The following is a 21,656-nucleotide window of genomic DNA, read 5'->3' as shown; positions in this document are numbered from 1 at the left end:
GGAGTTCACATTTGCGTGCTCCAGGCTGTGTTTGCACGCACGGAGCTGGCAAACCCTGGAGCTGCCTGCCTGGTGTGCCCATGTGCTCTGCCCTGAGCAGGCAGCCCGGCTGGGGCAGAAGGTGTCTGTGTGTCAGTGTGTCAGCTGGGCCCAATCCAGGCTCAGCTCTAGCACTTCTGTCTTTGTTAATATTTAGATATACTTTCCACCTTTTTGGAGGGAGAATGTTGATAAAGAATGACCCAGTAAGAGTGCTCTTTTTTTGTCTGGGGATATTTAGAGTGCTGTTTATTTGCGCCGACAATACTACTGTAGCCTTGGCTTTAAGAGGAGTTGAATTGTGCTGTTTCTTGTACTTGTAGCAAGCACATTCCTATTTGTGACAAGTCAAGGACAGGAAGTCCTGGAAATGTGCTCCAGCATGGTGTGTGGTGTTCTACCTGGAGCTTTGCTTTCCAAGTCTGCTCACTAGGAGAGAGGAGAAAGGTGCTGAAGGTGGGGCTGGTCCCCCACACGACTGCCCTTGGTGGCCTTGCTGTGGGACGCGTGCTCTTTGCTTTCCCAGCATGATGGATCCAGCTTCACTGCTTGTCTCCTCAGTTATTTATTTGTCTGTTCTACTGGCACACCTATGCTGCTTATTACAGTTATTACTTCCCCACATTTATGTGTGTGTGTGCCTTTCAGTTCCCAGTTCAGCTGTTACACTATTGAAACAACTTTTTTACTGGTAGACAGTGGGTTTGTCTGTATACTCCTGGCCTCCTAAAAATGACACCTAAAGCAGTCTTCAAAGGTTAAACCTCATGTGCTGCTTGGTGATGAGTAAGGACTGGGCAATATTTAGTGTCATTTTGATGAAAAATGAAGGCATGTCTTTCTTTTTTTATTTTATCTAATATTAGATGGGGGTTCTTGAATAACTCATTCCCTGAAGCCTTGGTCGCTGAGCAGCTTCTGGGACTGCAGCAGGGCTGTGTCTGTCCAGGCCTCTGAGGCTGTGCTGTGCTCACTACTTGCTCTGTTTGAGTGGCAGCATTATTCCCATGGTGCAGTCCTGGCTGAGGACGGCTCTTAGAGGAAGGATTGAAAGGAAATTATTACAATTGCAAATTAGATTCCAACGGAGATTGTGCAACAATTATTTGAAATATGCTCCCTCAGTGATAGTTATACAAAGTAAGCCCCACTGTATCACAAGCCATGAGGTAAAACTTTCAGCTATTTCATCTCTTGCTGATGCCACCTACCACAGAAGCATGTCTGATGAGTGAGGAATAAGAATGAGGGTTTATTTCCATGATGGAAAAATGCCACATGATGTTTAGCAGAGTGCAGCAGGAGCTGGAGAGCCCCCCCCACTGCAAACACTTGGAGTTACCACGGAATAACTCCCCTGTGCAGAGTCTCTGCCACAGACCTTGTGAGGGGATTCACTGTGTGGGGGTGGAAACAAAAGGCAGGTCACAGCTAGAGTCACTCTGCAGCTTCTGTCCTTGCTGAGATCAGTTTCTCTTCACTGTGGGGTCAGAAGGGTGAATGCCACTTAACATTAACTGTGCAATGCTCCAAGATGTACTCAAGGCAAACACGTCACTTGTGCCCAGGCAATGTAGTGCAGGGGGGCACTTGGATCTGCACGTCAGCAGAGCAGAGGAACATAGCTGGGACTTGGGGTGCTTCTTAGAGACAACAGAGTTAGATAAAAATGTACCCTCCACTACAGTTTTGTACCTTTTTTTCCCCCTGCAATTTCTTTCTGGCATCAGTTTCCCCCAGACTTCTTATTCCAGGGGAGCTCAATGCAGTGTCCAAGAAGTGATCTGCTTTCCCCTTTCAGATGTTTTCAGACAAACTTCCTGTGCTTTCACCTTCAAATGTTTTAGCCTGTTCATAAGTGGCAAAGATTTCAGGAGACTGTTGGAGAATTATATTGTGGATTTTAGAAACTACCCCGTATCCTGCAACACCAACAGTATAGCTCTGCCAGCCTTGTTGAATCACTGGAGTTTATCTATTTCTTTTCACTGTAACTAAGTGCTTAGACAAGATATAGTTGCTGTGCAGGTTTCAAAGAAGTGGGTGTGATCATGCTTTCCATTCACCATGATTAGCTTCTCCTGAAGATCTACATCCCACCCAAATCCTGCTTGGTGGCTTATGTCCAAACTCAATCAGGCATGAAAAGCCTTCAAAGACAGACGAGATTTGCAGAATGCCTAGGAGTTGAACAATGCAACGATGCCAGTCAACTGTGGGCTTGAAGAACTTTCAGCAAATTGAAGTCTGCAAGCTTTGAAGTGTTCTGCTATGGTGCACATGGCAGGGGAAATAGTTTTTTTAAGCCATTAGGTCATTGCAGGCCAAAAACTCAAACACACATGAGCTTGGGCGGCCTGTAGATCCCAGTAGTTTTCTCTCTTTCTGAGGTTTTTCCTACAGATCTTGAAGCTGCATTGATAGCACAAGACCTCATCCTACGCATCACTCTTCTTGTTCTATATTTAAGCTAGAGACAAGGAGATTTGCAGGATCTTTGTGTTCAGAAACAAGAAACTGAAATAATTCTTGATTTGATTTTATTATGACTAAGAAAGACAGCTTTCTTAAACACTGCAGAAGCATAAGGAGACAATGGAAATTTTGACTACCCTTTCTGTATAGCCCCTGCTGAGGTTAGCGCAATTTGGGAAAAAAACTCCAAAATTAAAGGAAAGTACCAATACCCATAACTCTTAAACTTTTTCCCTTTTAAATATCTTACCTGCTGTTTTCCAAGATACATACAAGAGCTGCACAGATCCCCAAGAAACATTATGGGCATTGATGTGCTAACACCTGAAGAAAACCCAGCTTTTTTATTCATTTGTTTCTCAGTTGCGAGAGCAGCTGAGTGTTCCATTCGTACGCACATCGTGTGGCTGCTCCCACACGGCCCTTCCCAGACGTGGAGGCTACCACCAGAGGTGTTCAGCAGTTGGGGTGTTTAAGGGGGGGAACCTTGTCTCCTGGTTCCCACTCCTAGGAATGTGTGTGGCCATGTTGGAAACTGTTGTGTAAAGTGCAGAGTCATCCTCTTGGATAACTCCATCCCCCATGGAGCATCTGCAGCTCCACACACTAGCTCCAGTATCTTCTAGCCCTAAATCCAGGGTCTGGACTGAGCAGATTTCGGTATCAGGATTGCTGGATTTGTATCCGTCAGTTTCATGAGGGGGAATATGTGGCATAAGTGAGAACTGTAAGATGTGAAACTGCCTCCTGTCAATGAAGGACTTGAATACTGAGTCCTCCTCTTCCTCTCCTGGGGAGCGATTGTTGCTGGCTGTTGAGTAAGAGGTGGGCTCTGCTTTGCTGCCTAGAGGAAACAAAAGGGCTGCAGTCGAAGAGCCTATGATGAGTGCTCTCCAAGATCTATCCCTAATCCTTCCAAGGTGGAGTGCCTTTTCCCTGTGTTCCTGACCCAACACAGGTGGGAGCTATGCTTAGCTGGGGCATCTGTGAGCGTACCTGAGGCAGCTTGGTGAACTTTGCAGTCCAGCAGCAAAAGTTAAGTTCATAAAAGCATGTTTAGGGCTCTGCAGAGCTGAATAGGGGTTTTCTGATTGCAGAGATTTGGGGATTTGCAGTGACTCAGGCCCACGGAGGCGTTGGCAGAGAGAGCCAAGTCCTTTAGACTTTCTGGCTCCAGGATCCTGCCGGGAAGAGAACGGCAGGGTCCAAGAGAAGCTGCTTCTCCTGGGCTCCCAGGCAGAGGCAGGGCTGCGTGTCCGGTCCTCCGGCGAACACCGCACCTGTTGCACGCTCAGGCGAGCGGGAATCCGCCTGTGCCCTCGCCTGTCCAGGGCCGGCCCCACCCGGCGCAGGGGATTTGCCTCTGGCAGGACTCGTCTCTAGCGCTGGCACACTCTTAGTGCGGGTGGAAGGATTTAAAAAAGCAGCCGCCTAATCCTCTCCTGACCCTCCTTAAGAGCCTCCCTGCACAGCGCAGGGCTGCGCTCCGCGTTGCCAAGGCCTGGTGTATCCTGGAGACGGCGCGCAGCAAATCGCGGCGCCGCTCTCTGGGAAGCCGACATCGCCGCCGGATTGCAGAGCTCCGCCACGCTCCGCGCTCGCCACCGGGAACCCAGTGTCCTCCTCCCGCTGGAGCGATGGCGACGGCTCCTTCGGCACAGAAGACGTGGAACCCCGGGGATGCGCTGACAAGCTCCCCCTGAGCTGAGGGGGCGTTTGGCACACGTGCTGTGCGGGAGCAGCAGTGGCTGTGCCGAACCATTTAGACTTCTGCTTTTGAGAGCTGCCAACAGCTTTTGTTCACAGCCCTCTGCCCCATCCTGCCCTGGCAGGCACTTAAGCTTTCTTATTTATTTTTTTTTTTCCTGGGGGCCGAAGCCATGGCAAAGGTCCCCGACCGAAGCAGGCACAAATGGAGTGCGCTTCACACTTTCCTCCGCTGCAACATGAACCCGGAGACCCAGCGGGTAGTGGTCTTTGTCATCCTGCTCTTCCTCATCATCGTCAACGTGGTGCTGATGTTTCTTTTGGCATTTCACTGAAGGAGGACTGCCGGTAGTGGTGTGGTGCATGGGGGTTTCCAGGACTGGGCAACAAATCAGCAGGTCAGCTTGTCGTTGTCTGCCTCTGGTCTGCTTGTCTGCTGTTACGGTAACTGTGTGTCTCAGAGTATTCCTCCCGTGTTTTTTAATCATCAGCTCTTTCCCCACCCTGCTCCCCTCACTCTCGTCCTGTCATCACTTGTGCCTTGCGGTTTGGATCCCAGGTAAACAAGAGAAAGGGAAAGAGGTAACGGAGCCAACCTGCTTAATCGTAACCGCTCTCCGTGGCACTAATCAGCCTTGATTCCTAGCGATGACGATACCGTGCCTGTACGTAGCTCTTCTCAGCCCTGGAGAAGCCCAGAGTGCTGCTGCTTTGTTTGCAGAGGGACAGTCATCCTGTAAGGAGCCCTTACACAAGGACCAGCTACATGTAAACACCTGCTGTAAAAGCTGAAGCCTGTAATGCCTCCGTTGCTCTGTCACTGTGAACACTGCTGTGCAGTGGCATGAGTAATGCCCAATTAGCCAAAGAGATGGATTAATAGAGTCCATCAGGAATTCAGGCTGAATAAACGCTGCAGCAGTGTGGAAGGAGTGTTTTGTTGGCTTTAATCCCATTTCCTTTATTATACCTCAGTGCTTATCAGCTATGTGTATCAAAATGGCTGGCAGAGCCACAGCACAGGACACTGCCTGCAGGCTACTCATTCCTTACGGGCTGGGGCAGCCATGCCCAGCGGGGGAGCGACTCCAGGAGCACTCCTGTAGAAGGCTGGGAGGGAAGGGCAGCGAGGCAGCCTGCCCACTCCGGGCCTGCTCAGCTCCATGATGTTATCGGCAGCCCTGCACATCACAGCACTTCCACACTTGGCATTGGCACCTCAGTGGAGCAACCCTCTACTTGGTGGCATTGAAGGAGACCGATTCCTGGCAGAAGACAGACTGGAAAGGAAGCCACAGTGCACTGTTCTTAAAGACACTGCTTGCTTTTGTGCAGAAGACTGCAAAAGATCCAAGCCCTTAAAATTCAGCAGGATCCTTCATTTTGTGTGTTAGGTAATCTGCAGTTTAAGTACAGCTTTCACAAGGGCAGTGTGTTTGCTGGCGCTAATGGTTGAGGCTACTGCAGTTCCTTCAGACCTGAATATTTATGGCTCCTGGAGTCTGATCTGGTGTTGAGAAAGGCTGGATGGTGCTGTTGTCTCTGTCATCATGAGTGATGTACTCTGTATCAGTTATTTATGTGATCGTGTAATACATTAGTGTCGTACAAAATCACGTCACTTTAGCATGCAAAGAAATGGAATTTGTACCCGTGGAGCTTCTTTCTGTTACACCTGAGGTGTGCAGAACATCTTTTCCCTGAGAGAAGATCTCTCTTGCAGTTCTGGGGGTGGGGCAGCAGCAGGCCCCAGCTCCCTGCAATTCTCTGGGAATCTCTTATGTAGATGAACAGTTTTGAATTATTAAAAATCTCAAACCAGGATATTAATTCTATTATCTAGCCATTGTGATAAACAGCCACCAAAACTATCCAGTCGATGTTGTTTTCTGAAGTTACTATTAAAAAAAAAAAACCCGCTAACCACAGCTCACAACTTGGCTTTCAAACAAATCTGTTTTCTCACCTCTAAATTTTACCTGTGGTCTTAGTTGCAGCTGGAATCAGAACCGAATGGCACAAGGTGGAAAAAGGATTGTTTATTGGAAAGGACAGGTGAATGATGGGAATGTACATCTCAGTCTTCAAATGACACGTGAGGGACCAAAGTATGGCTTCGGGTCATAGGTGTCAGTGACAGAAAGCTTTTGGTAGCTGCCTATGAGGGCAAATCCTGTACAAGGTTTGAGCAGGTTCTGAAAGTGCTTGAGGTTCAGAAGCTTGCACCCCTCATCTAGTGGGAGCAGTGAGAGGCCTCAGCATTGTGGCAGCCCTTGCACTGTGTTTGGACTGTCAGTTATTGCAGCCGTGCCTGCTCTGTATCTTGGAATAGTGCAAAAAAAAATCTGATATTAGATGAGAAGAGCAGTTATCCGCAGGTCCTGTGTGCACGTGTAGCTCTGAAGAGTAGCTGGTAGATCAGCTCCATTCATAATCCCAGGGTTTGGCTCAGCATGTAGAAGCCATGTGGGGCAGCTGGGAAGCTGAGCACGAGCATCTGCCAGCCAAGGCTGAGTCTAGATTCACTAAGTGACTCATGCTCTTGCTTAGCTCGGTGCCACGTCCCTGAAATGTTCCTTGGGTGGCTTTTGTCACTGAATTGGAGACTGTAGCTTCCTGTTACACTCTGCCTAGGAAGGTACTTCGCAGAAGTTTTCCAGGAGCTTCTTTATATTAAGTGTCTCATAAAATTGATTAGCATGGAGCTGGTCTTATGGTGGTGAAGTAATTTACCCTCTGCTACTGCTGCATGCTCAGTTTGGGGGTGCCTTATTCCTGCTGCTTGCTGAAGGGCTCTGCTAGGTTGGGAATATCAAACCTGGGAAGGCCTAGGAATGCTGTGAGTTTGGGCAGCTTGTGCCTCTGAGGCACAGTGCTGCCATGTTGCTTCCTGCAGGGCAGCTCTCCTCTGGGAAGCATTGCAGTTGTTGATGGAAAAGGGCCCAAACTTTCCCCAGCAGGAGACGACCTGCTTGCTGCTAGAGAGCTGAAGGAAAGAACTGTTGCCTTCAAGGGCTGTGAGGAGTCCAGGACAGTGAGGAAGAAAAGCATGTTATAGGAAAGGTAATGTGTCCTCTGGTGAAACTGTCTTCCCCTTCCCTGCTTGGGGCAATTTGCATTACTCCTGCTTAGGACAATTTTGTACCAGAATAGTTGGGAGCAAAAAACTGTAGAATTGTTCCTGTATTTAAAATTTCTGATCAGAAAAATATCAAGGTTATAGAGAACCCTTTGGAAATCCATGTTCCAACACTGCCCGCCACAGGTGTTAGCTTGGGTTGCTATGAGTCTGGGAACACTTTTCTGCTTACTGTTTAATGGTTGGTGAATTTTAATTTCCTCTTTCCAATGCTTGTCTAGATTCTTGATACCTGACTAATCCTGAAGTATCTCTGTCAAGTTTTGTTATGGGGAAGTCAATGGTTTTCTCCTTTCTCAGCTTTCCCTATGGCTGTATACATTCAGCTGGAAGCTGCAGTTGACAAGTGTTAATCAGTCTGGTATCTGTTGTGACTCATTCAATTCTGCCTCACATCTTGGCTGAAGAAGCTGCAATGGCCAACAAAGCCCAGGAAAAAGAGAGCTGGTGAAGGATCCCTGAATCATGTGCAGAAGCTGTAGATGGTGATAGAAAGACAGTGCTGAAGGAGAGCTCTGGGGGGAAGGAAGAGGCTCTGACATTTTTTGTTGGGTTTTTTAGTTTGCTCTCAGTTCACCTAGCTGGGTGGTCTGTAGAAGGGCTGTGATTGCCTTCCCTGCTGTCCCCTGAACGCCAGACCCTGCCATGGCACTGGGGCCACAGCCCCGGGAGGGAGCAGCACTGCCAGGGCAGGGGGAGCAAGGCAGCTGGGGTGCCCTGTGCCCACCGCCCCCTGCTCCTGCTGCGGAGCAGGACATGGCAGCCAGGCCCTTGTGTGGCCACTGGACAACCCTTCCTCCTCCTCCTGCTCATCCCTGGGTGCAGAGTGAGGCTGTGCCCGCACTCCTCCCGTGCCCTGCGGTGCTCTGGCTGCGCGGCGAGACAGGGACAGGGACGCGCTGTGCCCTGAGCCCTGCAGGGACAGGGATGTGCTGTGCGCTGTGCCCTGAGCCCGGCAGGAACAGGGATGAGCCGTGCCCTGAGCCCTGCAGGGACAGGGATGTGCTGTGCGGTGCCCTGAGCCCTGTAGGGACAGGGATGAACCGTGCCCTGAGCCCTGTAGGGACAGGGACGCGCCGTGCCCTGAGCCCTGCAGGGACAGGGATGTGCTGTGCGGTGCCCTGAGCCCTGCAGGGACAGGGATGTGCTGTGCGGTGCCCTGAGCCCTGTAGGGACAGGGATGTGCTGTGAGGTGCCCTGAGCCCTGCAGGGACAGGGATGAGCCGTGCCCTGAGCCCTGCAGGGACAGGGATGTGCCGTGCCCTGAGCCCTGCAGGGACAGGGATGTGCTGTGCGGTGCCCTGTGCCCGGCAGGGAGCCCTGCAGGGACAGGGATGTGCTGTGCGGTGCCCTGAGCCCTGCAGGGACAGGGATGTGCTGTGCGGTGCCCTGAGCCCTGCAGGGACAGGGATGTGCTGTGCCCTGAGCCCTGCAGGGACAGGGATGTGCTGTGCGGTGCCCTGAGCCCTGCAGGGACAGGGATGTGCTGTGCCCTGAGCCCTGCAGGGACAGGGATGTGCTGTGCCCTGAGCCCTGTAGGGACAGGGATGTGCTGTGCCCTGAGCCCTGTAGGGACAGGGACGCGCCGTGCCCTGAGCCCTGTAGGGACAGGGATGTGCTGTGAGGTGCCCTGAGCCCTGCAGGGACAGGGATGTGCTGTGCCCTGAGCCCTGCAGGGACAGGGATGTGCGGTGCCCTGAGCCCTGCAGGGACAGGGATGTGCTGTATGGTGCCCTGAGCCCTGCAGGGACAGGGATGTGCTGTATGGTGCCCTGAGCCCTGCAGGGACAGGGATGTGCTGTGCGGTGCCCTGAGCCCTGCAGGGACAGGGATGTGCTGTATGGTGCCCTGAGCCCTGCAGGGACAGGGATGTGCTGTGCCCTGAGCCCTGCAGGGACAGGGATGTGCGGTGCCCTGAGCCCTGCAGGGACAGGGATGTGCTGTGCCCTGAGCCCTGTAGGGACAGGGATGTGCGGTGCCCTGAGCCCTGCAGGGACAGGGATGTGCTGTATGGTGCCCTGAGCCCTGCAGGGACAGGGATGTGCTGTATGGTGCCCTGAGCCCTGCAGGGACAGGGATGTGCTGTATGGTGCCCTGAGCCCTGCAGGGACAGGGATGTGCTGTGCGGTGCCCTGAGCCCTGCAGGGACAGGGATGTGCTGTATGGTGCCCTGAGCCCTGCAGGGACAGGGATGTGCTGTGCCCTGAGCCCTGCAGGGACAGGGATGTGCGGTGCCCTGAGCCCTGCAGGGACAGGGATGTGCTGTATGGTGCCCTGAGCCCTGCAGGGACAGGGATGTGCCGTGCCCTGAGCCCTGCAGGGACAGGGATGTGCCGTGCCCTGAGCCCTGCAGGGACAGGGATGTGCCGTGCGGTGCCCTGAGCCCTGTAGGGACAGGGATGTGCTGTGCCCTGAGCCCTGCAGGGACAGGGATGTGCTGTGCCCTGAGCCCTGCAGGGACAGGGATGTGCCGTGCCCTGAGCCCTGCAGGGACAGGGATGTGCTGTATGGTGCCCTGAGCCCTGCAGGGACAGGGATGTGCCGTGCCCTGAGCCCTGCAGGGACAGGGATGTGCTGTGCGGTGCCCTGAGCCCTGCAGGGACAGGGATGTGCGGTGCTGTGTGGGGCAAGTTCACCAGAACGTGTAACAGACAACAGCTCTGCTACTGCTCTGCTTTGAGCCTTGTGAGAGCAAAGAGCATCTGTGAACAGGGGTTTGAGACCAAGACATCATTTCCAAAGGGAGATCTGGGCTTTAGATTATATCTTTGCTTAATTTGTTCTCCCAGGCTAAACTCATTTCTGTGGTGATTCTGTCTTTGTGATTTATTCTTGGAATCCAAGGCATGAGCTGGCCAGATAAGAAACACAGTAAGCACTTAGGATGATACCATCAACAATTACTTTTAATTACAGCTTCCAGTGTTTTGATTTAAAATAAATTAAAAAATTAACACACAACAAAAGAAGCCACTTTTTGCAGGTTAAAGAAAGATTTCAAGAGGGAGAGTACTTGTTAATTGATGCTGTGTCACTGGCCTTGTTAACTACAGAATGTGCTGCAAACTGGAATAAAATTATGTCTTATATGAATCTTTGTATGTGTTCTTTGGCCAGGATTGCTCCAGGCATGACTCTGGTTGCCACATACAATGTACCCACTCTGTGTGTGCACTTGGCAGTGACCGAAATGGGACTCAGAGAGGTGGCATGGACCTGTCCCACACCACACTGGCTTTCTTTGTCCTGTTGTGTGCATGCAAGCTTTCTGCATTTGTACTGATAAATGTGATAGCTCACCTGCGTTGGAGGTGCTAAAAGAAAAATGTCTCCCCAAGCACCAAGAGGGCGTTGGTCAGCCTTTCAGTCAGTCAGGTGTGAAGGACCACTAAGAGGGAAATTGGGGAGTTTGCTCTCCCTTGCAACTACCCAGGAGATCTGGCCCCTCTGGAACAAGGGCTCTGGTCCCACCCGTCCCACTGCAGCACAGAGGTCCTGTCTTTCCCTTCTCCCTCCCTGGAGTGAGACCCTAGCACAGCCCCTTCCAGCATGCTTTTCCTTCCAAAAAGCACCAGTTTGACACTGGGCACCTGAATCTCTGCTGTCCCTTGGTGGTAGAGCAAGTAGAGCCTCCACCAGCTGGGGGAACAAGGGTTGCCTTCAGCCCTCTCTGTCCTTCCTGCAGCTGCTCCTGTCCAGAGCAGGCTCCTGGGCAAAGCCAAGGGGACACAGGGCATGGAGCAAACAGCACACCTGAAAATCTTGTGCTTGTTCAGTGCTGTGTCTATTTGGGATATCAGCTCAAGAATCAGTCAGTACGGGATCAGTGTGTGGTCTCCTGCCAGCTGTGCTGGTTTGTAGTGGCCACTGTGCAGGGGCAGTACATGAGTGGTATTTCCAGGCCCAGTGCCTACAGCCTTTGAGGTACTGCAGCTCCAGGCAGCACAGGGACAGCAGGGCTTGACTGCTTGTGCTTGTTCTGAACCATGAGCTGGTCTGTTCCTGGCATGTTGGGTATCTGCAGTGTTGTGGAAAACATTATATGGAAATAAAACCACTTTATAGAGGCATCACGTGTGAATCCAAGCAGCTACACCAGGATCTCTCAGCAGCAGCCTAACACAGCTTTCCTCACCTCAGCAAATGAAATAGTTCCAGCAGGAGATTAGTAAAAGACAGGCTGCAAAGGAGTCATGACTTGGTATTTTTAGCATCCCAGTTCACACCTGTAGTGCCCAGGAGTCAGGACTTGTTATAGTAAGCATTATCTAATTACGTAGTGAGAAGATTTGCACTGGATGCCAAGAGAGGAGTGCTGGGAATGGCAGGAGTCCATCACTGCCTTACCTACCAGAACGTGCTCGGCTGAAGCTGAGTTGCCTCTGCTTTGTCCTACTGGAAAGCTGTGGCCACTATGGGAGGGTTGTGCAGGGAGTCAGGGTGACTGAAGTAAGAACTGGTGCACAGCAGGAGGTGTATGATTTCCTATTTGGACCAAAGAAGCTGTGTCCTGCTGCTCTGGTCGCCTGCAGTTAGAGGGCTTGTTTGCCATGTGGTCTTGGAAACAGGAATGTGGTTCTGGTTTGAGGCCTTGGCTTTATTTAGGCCATTAAATCTCATCATCCAGATGATGTGGATGTGAGACAAATGAATAAAATGGATATATTCAAAAGCATAATAGTACAGGGCCTCAGAAGATCCCAGGAAGCTGCTGCTTCCTGAACGTCTTCTTTACCTAGCAGAGGTAGGAAAATAGGAAAAGGTGGTTTTTTCCTGGGGTGTACATAACTTGAAGAACCTTCTGTAGGGACTACAAAAGAAATGACTCATTTTTATATTTACAGATATTAACCAAAAACAAAGGCTTAGTCAGCCTCCTTTGCCTGACAGTGAGACATTATCAAGGTCTTTTTTTGTTCTTCTCCTCTGTTATTCAGATTTTCCTCTGCCCCATTTTCAAACAATAGGACAAACAGCAATTCTTAGTTCTGTGAAGAAAGGATCTAGCTCAGTGTGTGTACAATGGGAAAGAGATCACCAGAAAGTGGATGGGGGGTGGTGGTAGTGGTAGAAATTGTAAGTTTTGTGTCACCAAAACCCTGTAGGTTTCTCTCAGGAAAAAGTGAAGAAAGAAAATGGATACTAAACTGTGCATGGTTCTTTTGAGGCAGGGAGACCATCTTTGAGCTACGTCATGGAAACTGATAAACAATCTGTGTTGGCCCAGCATGTCTGCCAGCACCTGCCAGTGTTGTACAGACTTTGGCACAGTTTAATTCAAGGGAGATGTTTTCACAGGAGATAGGAGCAGTACAACTGATTTCAACATGTTTTTTGCAGTGTGTTCCATTACAATTAACTCATGCACACACAGGGAAAGGAAAGCCATGCACTGTGTTGTGGGCTGGATGCTGACCTTTGGATGATTCAGAAGGGTTTGTTAGTCAATGCGATTTGTATCTGCTTTTAAATGTTTTCTTTAACCTTATTTGTAAAACAAATTTAGATTAATTTGCCTTCAAGCTGTAACTGATTCTGTAACTTGCTGTATCTCTTAGGGGAAGGGCATAGCAAGAGTCATCAGCAGGCAGAAAGCCTGGGACCTTTATGGTTCCTTTTCCTTTCCTTCTTCAACGAGCCAGGATGCAGCATTTATCCTCAATAAATCTGTGTGTCAGAATAGCTACAGCTGAACTGGTTTGGATACATTATCCTGAGGGATCTGTAGAGTATATTCCTCATTTGTCCAAAGAAATAATGATGAAAGAGAAAGCAAAAGAGGAGGTAGATAGGCAAAATTCCAAAATTAAGTCGTGGGAGATGCAGTGGAATCAGGAGCTGTCCTGCAGAGAGGGAAAAGGAGAGGAAATATCCCAAGGGAATGTGCCGGTGGGAGTGCACAAGGGAAGGGTAGTCCTGCAGCAGCAGCAAGAGGAGAACGGGCAAAGCATAAGTGACACAGAAATGTGTTAATGTAGCATTAAATAAAATTTTCTGATGAAAATAGTTTCTACTTGGGTGTCTGAGAAATGATAGTGTAAACAAGATGCAACAGCAATCACTTTTAAATGTGTGAACAACCAAACAGAAACATCCTGGGCTGTTTCTGTTCTCAGGTCGTACAGTTAAATTCAGGGCATCAGAAAATACAAAAATTGTGTTAACCAGGTTTGCTTCATCCTCTGCAGTGAGTGTAGACTTCAAAACTCCTGGTGAGGTGAAGTGGGGAGTCAGGCAATCTGACACAATTTTCATCTACAGCCAAACTAGAACCAGAAACTACAAACTTTGTAGATGTGTGAGCCCTAGGTCAAAGTCTTGTTCAAACCTGAGAGTTCAACTCCAGGCCTCGCACCTTTCCAGTCTTTGAAACCAAAGAAAGTAGGAGAAGAGTATATGGACACTTTCCAGGTGCTGTTCCAGTGGCATCTGGGCTGTCTGGGGTAAATGGGACTGTGTGGCTTGGTGAGGAGTGAGGGGTGCCACAGCTGGGAGAGGTATAAGGAGTGAGTTAGCCAAAAGTTAGAGTTTCTTAAATCACTTTTAAGCCTTAGAGTATTTCAAGCTCCTTAAGCCACTTTAAGGCTTTAGATGGGTTTAAAATGCTTAAAACACTGTAGGGCCTTAGATGAGTTTAAGCTGATTTAGAGCCTTGGAATGACTTAAGTTCTCTGTCTTTAAGGAGGTTTTGAGGTCCTTTGAACTCTTAATTGCAAAGGCCTTTCTGGACATTTTGAGTGAGGATGTGGCACATACCTGCTCCTGTGACCTGTGCAGGGACTCTTTCTCCCAGGCAGTATCTGGACGGCCAGGTTTCCGTGGGTACACTTTCATCCTCCTTTCTGGAGAAAAAAAAGGATGCCAAGAGTTAGACATCCATGTGTAGGGATGAATGGCTACTCCAGATGTGTGTGCCTGGCAAGGGTTGCTCATGTAGGATGGAGTGTGTGGGATCTGTTATATCGAAGCTGCGTGGAAGCGCTGAGGAGTCCCAGCCAGGAGAGAAACAGCCCTACCCCAGGGGACATCCTAATGTCCCTGTAATTACTGTGTTGGCAACTGCTAATTTTCCACCTGAGTGACAGTGTTGCTGTACCTCATGGGATGTATCTGTGCCTGCCAGGTCAACATTTTCAGGGCTCACTGTTTTTAAGAAGTATCTGTGGGTAATATGAATAGTCAACATTTCTTTCCTTCTATGCTTTTTACTACCCTAATGTCCTACTGCTCTGTGAGATAAATTTTACTGCCCGAATGCCCAGGCCTGTAGGGCCAGCCAGTGACACTTTTACCTGTGACTTGGGTCACTGCTCAGGAATAAGGGCAAGTATGGCCTGGCTCTTGGCCCTTTGCCTTGTGTCCCTTCCCAGCTGTGTTTAAGGTCCTTGATGGGCTGTATCCAGACAGGATGTGTTTAAATGTCCTTCAAGGACATACATTTTGCTTAATCTTTTTTAAAATCATCTCTGTGTTCGGCTGCGGGGTTTCCTGTGGCACAGCATAATTATGCACCACAGGGAAAAGGTACTGCTTTTGTACCAAGCTTCTTGCCTGGTGGTTTCACTGGGCACCCAGCAGCCTGGATTAGAAATAACCTTTTTTTAAGCCTTCAGCTCATGGCCACCCTCCATCCACCTGTCTCTGTTGCAACTTCAAGGTCTGTTTAGCTTGTGCTGGCCTAGAAACTCTTCTCACGTTTGATTCATGCTGCTCTTTGTGCCTTGCCTAGTTCTCCTCTCTCTTTCTGAGTCATTCCTGATGTTTGGGCTTTCTGACCCTGATGGAGAGGGCCAATATTTTCTTAAATGGGTCTGCAGAGACATTCCTGAGGAGCAGCTCATTTAGTCGGTCACTTGTGTTTGATATTGTTTGTGTTACATTTGTCAGTGTAGAATTTCTTTGCCATTTTGTCACCCTGTCACTCAGTGTTGTATCTACTTGCTTAGAAAGAATGAAAAATACATTCCACTTATACCAGGAAATAAATGTGTTATATACAGAACTTTCAACAAATGTCCTCTGGAAAATTGTTTGACAGGTTAAAATGGAAGCTATTTTACAGCTTTGCTTACTGTACATGTTGCCAGCAGCTGCAATGTGCAACTGTAAAGTGTGATACAAAGACAACCTCTCGCAGAGTTACTGAGAGGCATGAGAAGGGCTTTGCTCCTGGCTTTTCCTTATGCCAAAACTTAAGGATCTTAGTTCCCCAAATTAGCAGACTCCCTTGACAGGTCATGGGAGAGTGATGGTTGGAGTACTGAGGGCACTGACAGGGTTGAGGTGATTTAGGTGTCGTCCTTAGCTACAGGTGACTATCCTCACTCTTTCAGAAGAACTTTCCTGAATTATTTCAGCCAAAAGTAAAAGGTTGAAAGCAATTTTCAAGTTGTTTTCTTTTGCATTGTAATAATCAGCTCCCACATCTTAGGTGAGGAACTGGGAGGTTCTTGCACCACTCTGGAGTTTGAAGGATCACATTTAATGGCACCTAGGGGACTTGCACCTGGCAGGCTTTCTCATGCCAGACTCTTTACACACAGGTTCACTCAGCATGAAGCACAGCTCTGCCTCCTCCACTTCCCACAAGGGCTGCTTCCCTCCTCCTGCAGCACTGGAAAAAGGGAGCTTTCAAAGCTTCTCCTTGCCTGCTGCGGGGGGGACCCTCCTCCTCTTCCCATCTGTTTAAATCACTTCTGAGGGGCAATCAGGACTCAGATGATATAAATAAAAGGGAATAATGTAATTAATGCCAGTCAGAATGGTTTTGTGGAAAATAGTTCTTACCAAATAAATGTGATGACAAATTTTGAATGTTTGGTAAATGGAGGCAGCTGTACTACATGTCACATGAGGAGCTTAACTACAGGCACTGATTAAAAAAGCAGCACTGTGGAATATCAGTGTAGCACACTTAGCTGGATTAAGATCTTTGTTGACTGACTTTTTAGATTTGTTAAGGAGAATCACTGTCAAACTACAACATTTTGAATGGAGATCTGCAGTGCTTGGTAAATGCCTGGGAGTCCTCCACTATCCTTAATCAGTCTCAAAAATCTGTGCTGAAAAATATGCAGCTTACAGTGCAGGCAAAAGGGCAACAAATGCCAAGGGCACGGCTTGACTGGAGGCAGGGTGTGTGGGCCTGTGAATGAAGCAATGAACACGAGCACTGCCCACGAGGGGACACGTGCCCGCTGTCACACTGGCAGGGAGGGCTCGTGTTACCCTGGAACACGAGGGCAGAGGAGCAGCAAGAAGCAATGAAGTGTTTGCTGTGGCTGCAGAGCTGTCAGTGGTTCTGGCACCCTGCAGCCAGGCAGCAAGTCCAGTCTAGCAGAGCAAGCCCAAATTCTTGCCTGGCAGTGAGGGGAGACAGGAACCCCAGGGGCTTGCTTAGCTCATCATGCTCAGAGAGATGCTGAAGATGAGCCCTTCCCTGGGGTGCCTGTCTCTCCCCACAGGGGGAGATGCTCCCAAAAGACAATCCAGATAACTCGTTCAGACTCAGTGCCTGCTGCTCAGATGACAGAAGCTCTGTGAGATAAATTTAATCTCTGTTGTCCATCATTAGACAGTGAAGCTAAAAATTTTGAGAGGAAGCAAGAGCAAGGTGTCAGGACAATTTCAGAACTGTCCCATGGGTTCTGTTCAAGGCAGAGGCCAGTTGGCTTCTGCCCATGTTTAGAGAAAATAAGTATTTGTGTGAATGAAGCACTACTTTGGGTCAAGTGCATAAGTAATTTTTCTTTCACTCCTCTGCTGCACCTTGCATGAGAGAGGCAGAGGAGAAGCTCTGGAAGCAAAGTGACTGGTGAAGGAACTGGAGCTGTGGGAGGGCTTTGCCTCTGGGATCAGGACTGCTGCAGGGCTTAAATGTTTGGTGTGCTGGACCAGTTCAGCTTCAGTCTGTAACACACAAGTTCGGGAGGTCAAGCAATGAGCACAGGCTTCGTGGCAACCATTTTAGCTCACCAGGAAGGGCTGGTCTGAGGTGGTCTTTGTGGAACATGTCTGTTTTAGGGCCACAGAGCTGAAAAATAAATTCCATTCTATTGGCACCTTCTCCCTGAACTTCCCTTTTCCCAGTTCTTTTGATGCTCCTGGGTTTATTTTTTAGCTCTGCATGATCTGCTGTACTTGGCATTGTCAAGAGAAAGCTATTCAAATTTTATTCAAATAGAAAGGAGTAGCTCAAAGATAAATATTTCCTAAAGGCATCCTCATCACTCCTGTAAATTGCTGAGATCTTTCATCTCTGTTAGTATTGCCTGGAGGTCCTGTCAGAACAAGACCAGGACACACAAGGTAATTGTGTCAAGGTGTCCAGCCTGAGACAGACAGGGACCAAGTAGCTGCAACGCAAACAAGCCCATAGAATGGGCCCTGACATGCTGGATCTGTTTGCCCACATGTAATGGACTTGATTTGGGGCAGCTCTGTGCAACAGCCCTGGCTGCATCTCCTCCTTGGCAGCCTCTGTCTAGATACTGCTCGGAGGAGCCATGCACTGATCCTCCCCCTCCATCTGTGCCACGGGAGGAGCTGCCCCAGCACCTTCCCCTCGCAGCGGGGAGGGCTGGAACAGGAGCCTGGGGCTGCAGTGGGGACACAGAAAGGCCAGGGCAGTAGCAGAGCTGCCCTCGATTTTCAGATTCAAAGCATCTGTGTTAGTGCTGCCTTTGGGTTGCAAATGCTGCTGTCTACAAAGTTAAATGATTTTATAAACAAAGAAAAATGTTGATTTCTAATTGTTTTCCCCACTGCCAGCTGCAGGAGCTAGAGCAGCTGTGGGGTGGCTGGTTTGCATTCTGTCTTCTAACTTTTCTCTGCTATACACTTGTTTGGGCCTCTTCAAGAACACGTACTGAGTTGTCCTTGACATTACAAAGCCAGCACATAAATGTTGTTTCATGAAAATTAGTAGTTGTTTTTCAAACCTTGCTTTAATTGCAAAGATCAAACATGTGGTGAGCTGAGCCTTTTGAGCCGAGGAGGTGCCATGTTTGGCAGTGGTGAGCATTACCTTCCATCCCTGCTCCTCTGGAAGCCAAGCAGCTCCCTCAGCAGAGCTTGATTGTGCCACCTCGAACACATTTTGCCAAAACCCTTTTATCTTCTGGTGTGTTTTGTCCTCCCTGGGCAGGGAGAGTCCTGACCCTCCTTCCCGTAGCAGCTTGCCCCCAGGGCAGGACAGGGCAGCACTCTGACCCCAGCTGGGCAGCTCTCCTTGCTGCAGTGATGTGTGTCACCGTAGGTGCTCCTGTGCCATGGAAATGCCAGTCCTGGCTCAGAGTTACCCAACAGTACCTGCTCTGGGAAAGGGGCTGTTTCACTGGGTGTATTTGGTATTTTTGTATCAGCCTAGGAGTTGGACTGGATACAATGGAAAACAGCAGCATAAGGCACAGCCTGAACTGGGGGCAAAGAGAAGCAGAGCCCAGCCCACGGTGATCCCTGAGCACTGCTCAGCATCCAGGTCTGCCCCTGCCCACCCCAGGGTACCAGCACAGGAGGAAGCAGGGCAGGGAGGGGACCAGGCAGAGCCTGTCAGCCTGAACACATGAAGGTGTGTTAAGTGCTGCTGTATCAAATTAATTGAGATAATCCCAAGAACAGATGAAATATTTTTTTGCTCTTTATTTCGTGCTTTAGTCCATATAGATCATTCCTCCCTAGAAACATGATGTTTGTTGTCAGTTAAACAAATCCTGGCCTGTTGTTCAGGTGTATTTTTTTTATTTATTCCTTTGCATGAGAACTGGCAGTGTCTTGCCTGCCTATTTGGCCAGGCTGGTTATCCCAGAGTTGTGACTTCCTGTATTTTGCAAATCATATCCACAACATGGCTGTTGTTGAATAGGGAAAATTTAAGGTATTCATATTAATGTATGGACTAAAATACCAGCTGAGGATTCTCTACTCAGCCCCATGTCTTTCAGTGACTGAGTAGAACCATGTGGCTCCATGAGCTGAGTGTATCAGCCCTATGTGCTGTTAATGCTAGGTCAGGCTTGGTCTCTTGTCTTCTCATCTAGTTACCAATAGGTGACAGCTTGGTACTGTGTGGTTTTAATGCCTTCACATCACCAGTGCTCTGTTTGTGTGATCATCTCAATGCTGGAGGAAGTCTCTCTCTGGTAATGGCCACGGTGTGTGTGCCAGCCTCCACATTGTACTTGGAGCACTGATCCAGGCTGGCATATTTAAGCACAGAGCAAAGGTATTTTGTCTGAGAAAGAGCCATGTTCTGTATGTGCTGGTCACAGTTTGGATGTTGAAAAGTCTGCTGGATGCCACTCTTGCAAAGGTTTACCAGCCTATGCCCCCTTCCTGAGCCATCAGGAACAGCCATCCCTTCCCGCAGGGATGTGTAACGCAGCAGGGCACGGCAGCAGCTGCTGTCACCTGGTGTGGGGCTCACCTAAGTGCAAGTGAGTGCCCAGCACTGCGACTGAGATCGGAGTATTTAATCAGCTCCCCTCTACAGGGGAGGGCAGGTGCTTGGCTCCAGCCACCCCCTCACCCTGTTACCTCTCCCTCCCTGCAGCAGGAGGAGCTGGGCTCAGTTCGTGGTCTGCACAGGCACCAGTCCCTGAAGTCCTAAAGCAAATGGATGGGCTGTGCGCAGGCAGATTGCCCAAAGCAGCAGCAGAGCTCTTTTGTGAGCTACACCCGCTGTCACCCACGGCCCAGCTGCTCTTCTGGAGCTGAAGTCTGATACCCAAGTTTGGAAAAATACACTTTTACATCCACTCTCCTCCCTACTCTTGTTGTCACTGCTTTATGTTAAAAAGCCAAAACCTCTAAATTACTGAGGGTGCTCTCAATCCCCTCATCCAGATCATGGATAAATATATTCAGAGAATCATAGAATATCCTGAGTTGGAAGTGACACACAAAGATCACCAAAGTCCAACTTCTGGCCCTGCACAGACACCCCAAGAATCCCACCCTGTGTCTGAGAGTGTTGTCCAAATGTTCCTTGAGCTCTGGCAGCCTTGGGGCCATGATCCTGGGGAGCCTGTTCAGTGCCCAACCACCCTCTGCGGAAAGAACCTTTTCCTGATATCAAACCTAAACCTGCCCTGACACAGCTTCAGGCCATCCCTGTAGGTCCTGTCACTGGTCACCAGAGAGCAGAGATCAGTGCCTGCTCCTCTGCTGCCCCTCAGGAGGGGGAATACTCAACCCTGTCATCACCATCATCAAGCTCTTGACAGGCAAAACACTCCCTCACATACAGTGCTCCCCCACTGCCTCTCCTTCCATGCCTGTCCCTTCTGAAGGATTTATGGCCACCCACTGCAGCACTCCAGTTGTGAGAGTCATCCCACAACATTTCTGTGGTGGCACTTGTATCCTAGTTTTCCTTCTACACCATAGCCTTCGGCTCCTCCTGTTTGTTTCTCATCCTGTGTGCCTTAGTGTGGATGCACTTCAGTTGGGCTGATCCCAGCACCTTTTTGGGGGAGAGAGGCTCTAATTTCTACATGACCATTCTGAGGCACTTCTGCTGTTTTTAATACATCAATAACCCTTTTGTTTTTGCTGCCACGTGGATCTCCATCCCCTGCTTTCACAGAGATATACATAGCATCACTCCACTGCATCCCACCTAGCTCTGGCTACACACCAACTGTGTAGATAACTGGGAACCTCTCACCCTCTTCTTCCCCATCATCCCGTTATTTTTGTCAGAATGGAGACACTGCATTAAGCTGTTTCTGGTTCAGTGAAGGGGCATTTGCTATCCAAAGGCAGAATGCATTTCAATTTTCTTTCAAATGCCTCGTTAACCCTCTTCTGATTTACTCAGTTCACTATTATCCTGACATTCTTTTCGAACGTGCATCTCTCTCCTTTGTGGAGAGGCAGAAGCAGTAACCCAGAGCAGCGGATAGCTCCGGGTGACCGAGCAGCCCAAGGTGCAAGGCTGGCCCATGCACTGTGGTGATGCTGCTGAAGTGCTGTGACACCTACCAGGGATTGTGGGTTTCCTACAGCTTTTCTCTTTCTCCCTTGTGCCTCACAGAGTGTCTTCCCGTTGTCTTCCCATAATTCATCATTGCATCATTTTCCTGGAGAAAAATAGGCCTTCACTGCCACTCCACAATGGCCAAGTCCTTTTTAGCAGAACTCCAGTATGCACTCTGCCTTCTTGGGGAAATCCTTGGTGTTCAGACAGTCCCAGGTACACTCATGCCCTGAGAACTCTGTGCATGTACTCTGTAGTTGCTGAAATCCAAGGGAGACTGACCTGACAAACCAGTGGCATAGGGCACTCCTGCTGTAG

The 21,656-nt window shown here is 49.4% G+C and overlaps 1 protein-coding gene across 3 annotated transcripts in view; it reads left to right on the top strand.

Annotated features, from left to right (window-relative positions):
* ARHGEF4 (Rho guanine nucleotide exchange factor 4) overlaps window positions 1-21,656 on the top strand; it is a 215,512-nt gene that overhangs the window by 181,010 nt on the left and 12,846 nt on the right. The window contains exon 1 of one of the 3 annotated variants that reach the window (XM_048313876.1): window positions 4,038-4,619. The exons of 1 other annotated variant lie outside the window; for it this stretch is intronic. The gene's annotated coding sequence lies outside the window, so the exon portion shown is untranslated. Of the gene's footprint in view, window positions 1-4,037; window positions 4,620-4,642; window positions 5,616-21,656 lie in introns of those variants that run through there. One more of the 3 variants, XM_048313877.1, reaches the window with a different exon arrangement.

Source organism: Corvus hawaiiensis, chromosome 10 (assembly GCF_020740725.1).
Source record: "Corvus hawaiiensis isolate bCorHaw1 chromosome 10, bCorHaw1.pri.cur, whole genome shotgun sequence".
NCBI classification, from domain to species: Eukaryota; Metazoa; Chordata; class Aves; order Passeriformes; family Corvidae; genus Corvus; species Corvus hawaiiensis.
This window is presented reverse-complemented; position numbering and strand designations above follow the sequence as displayed.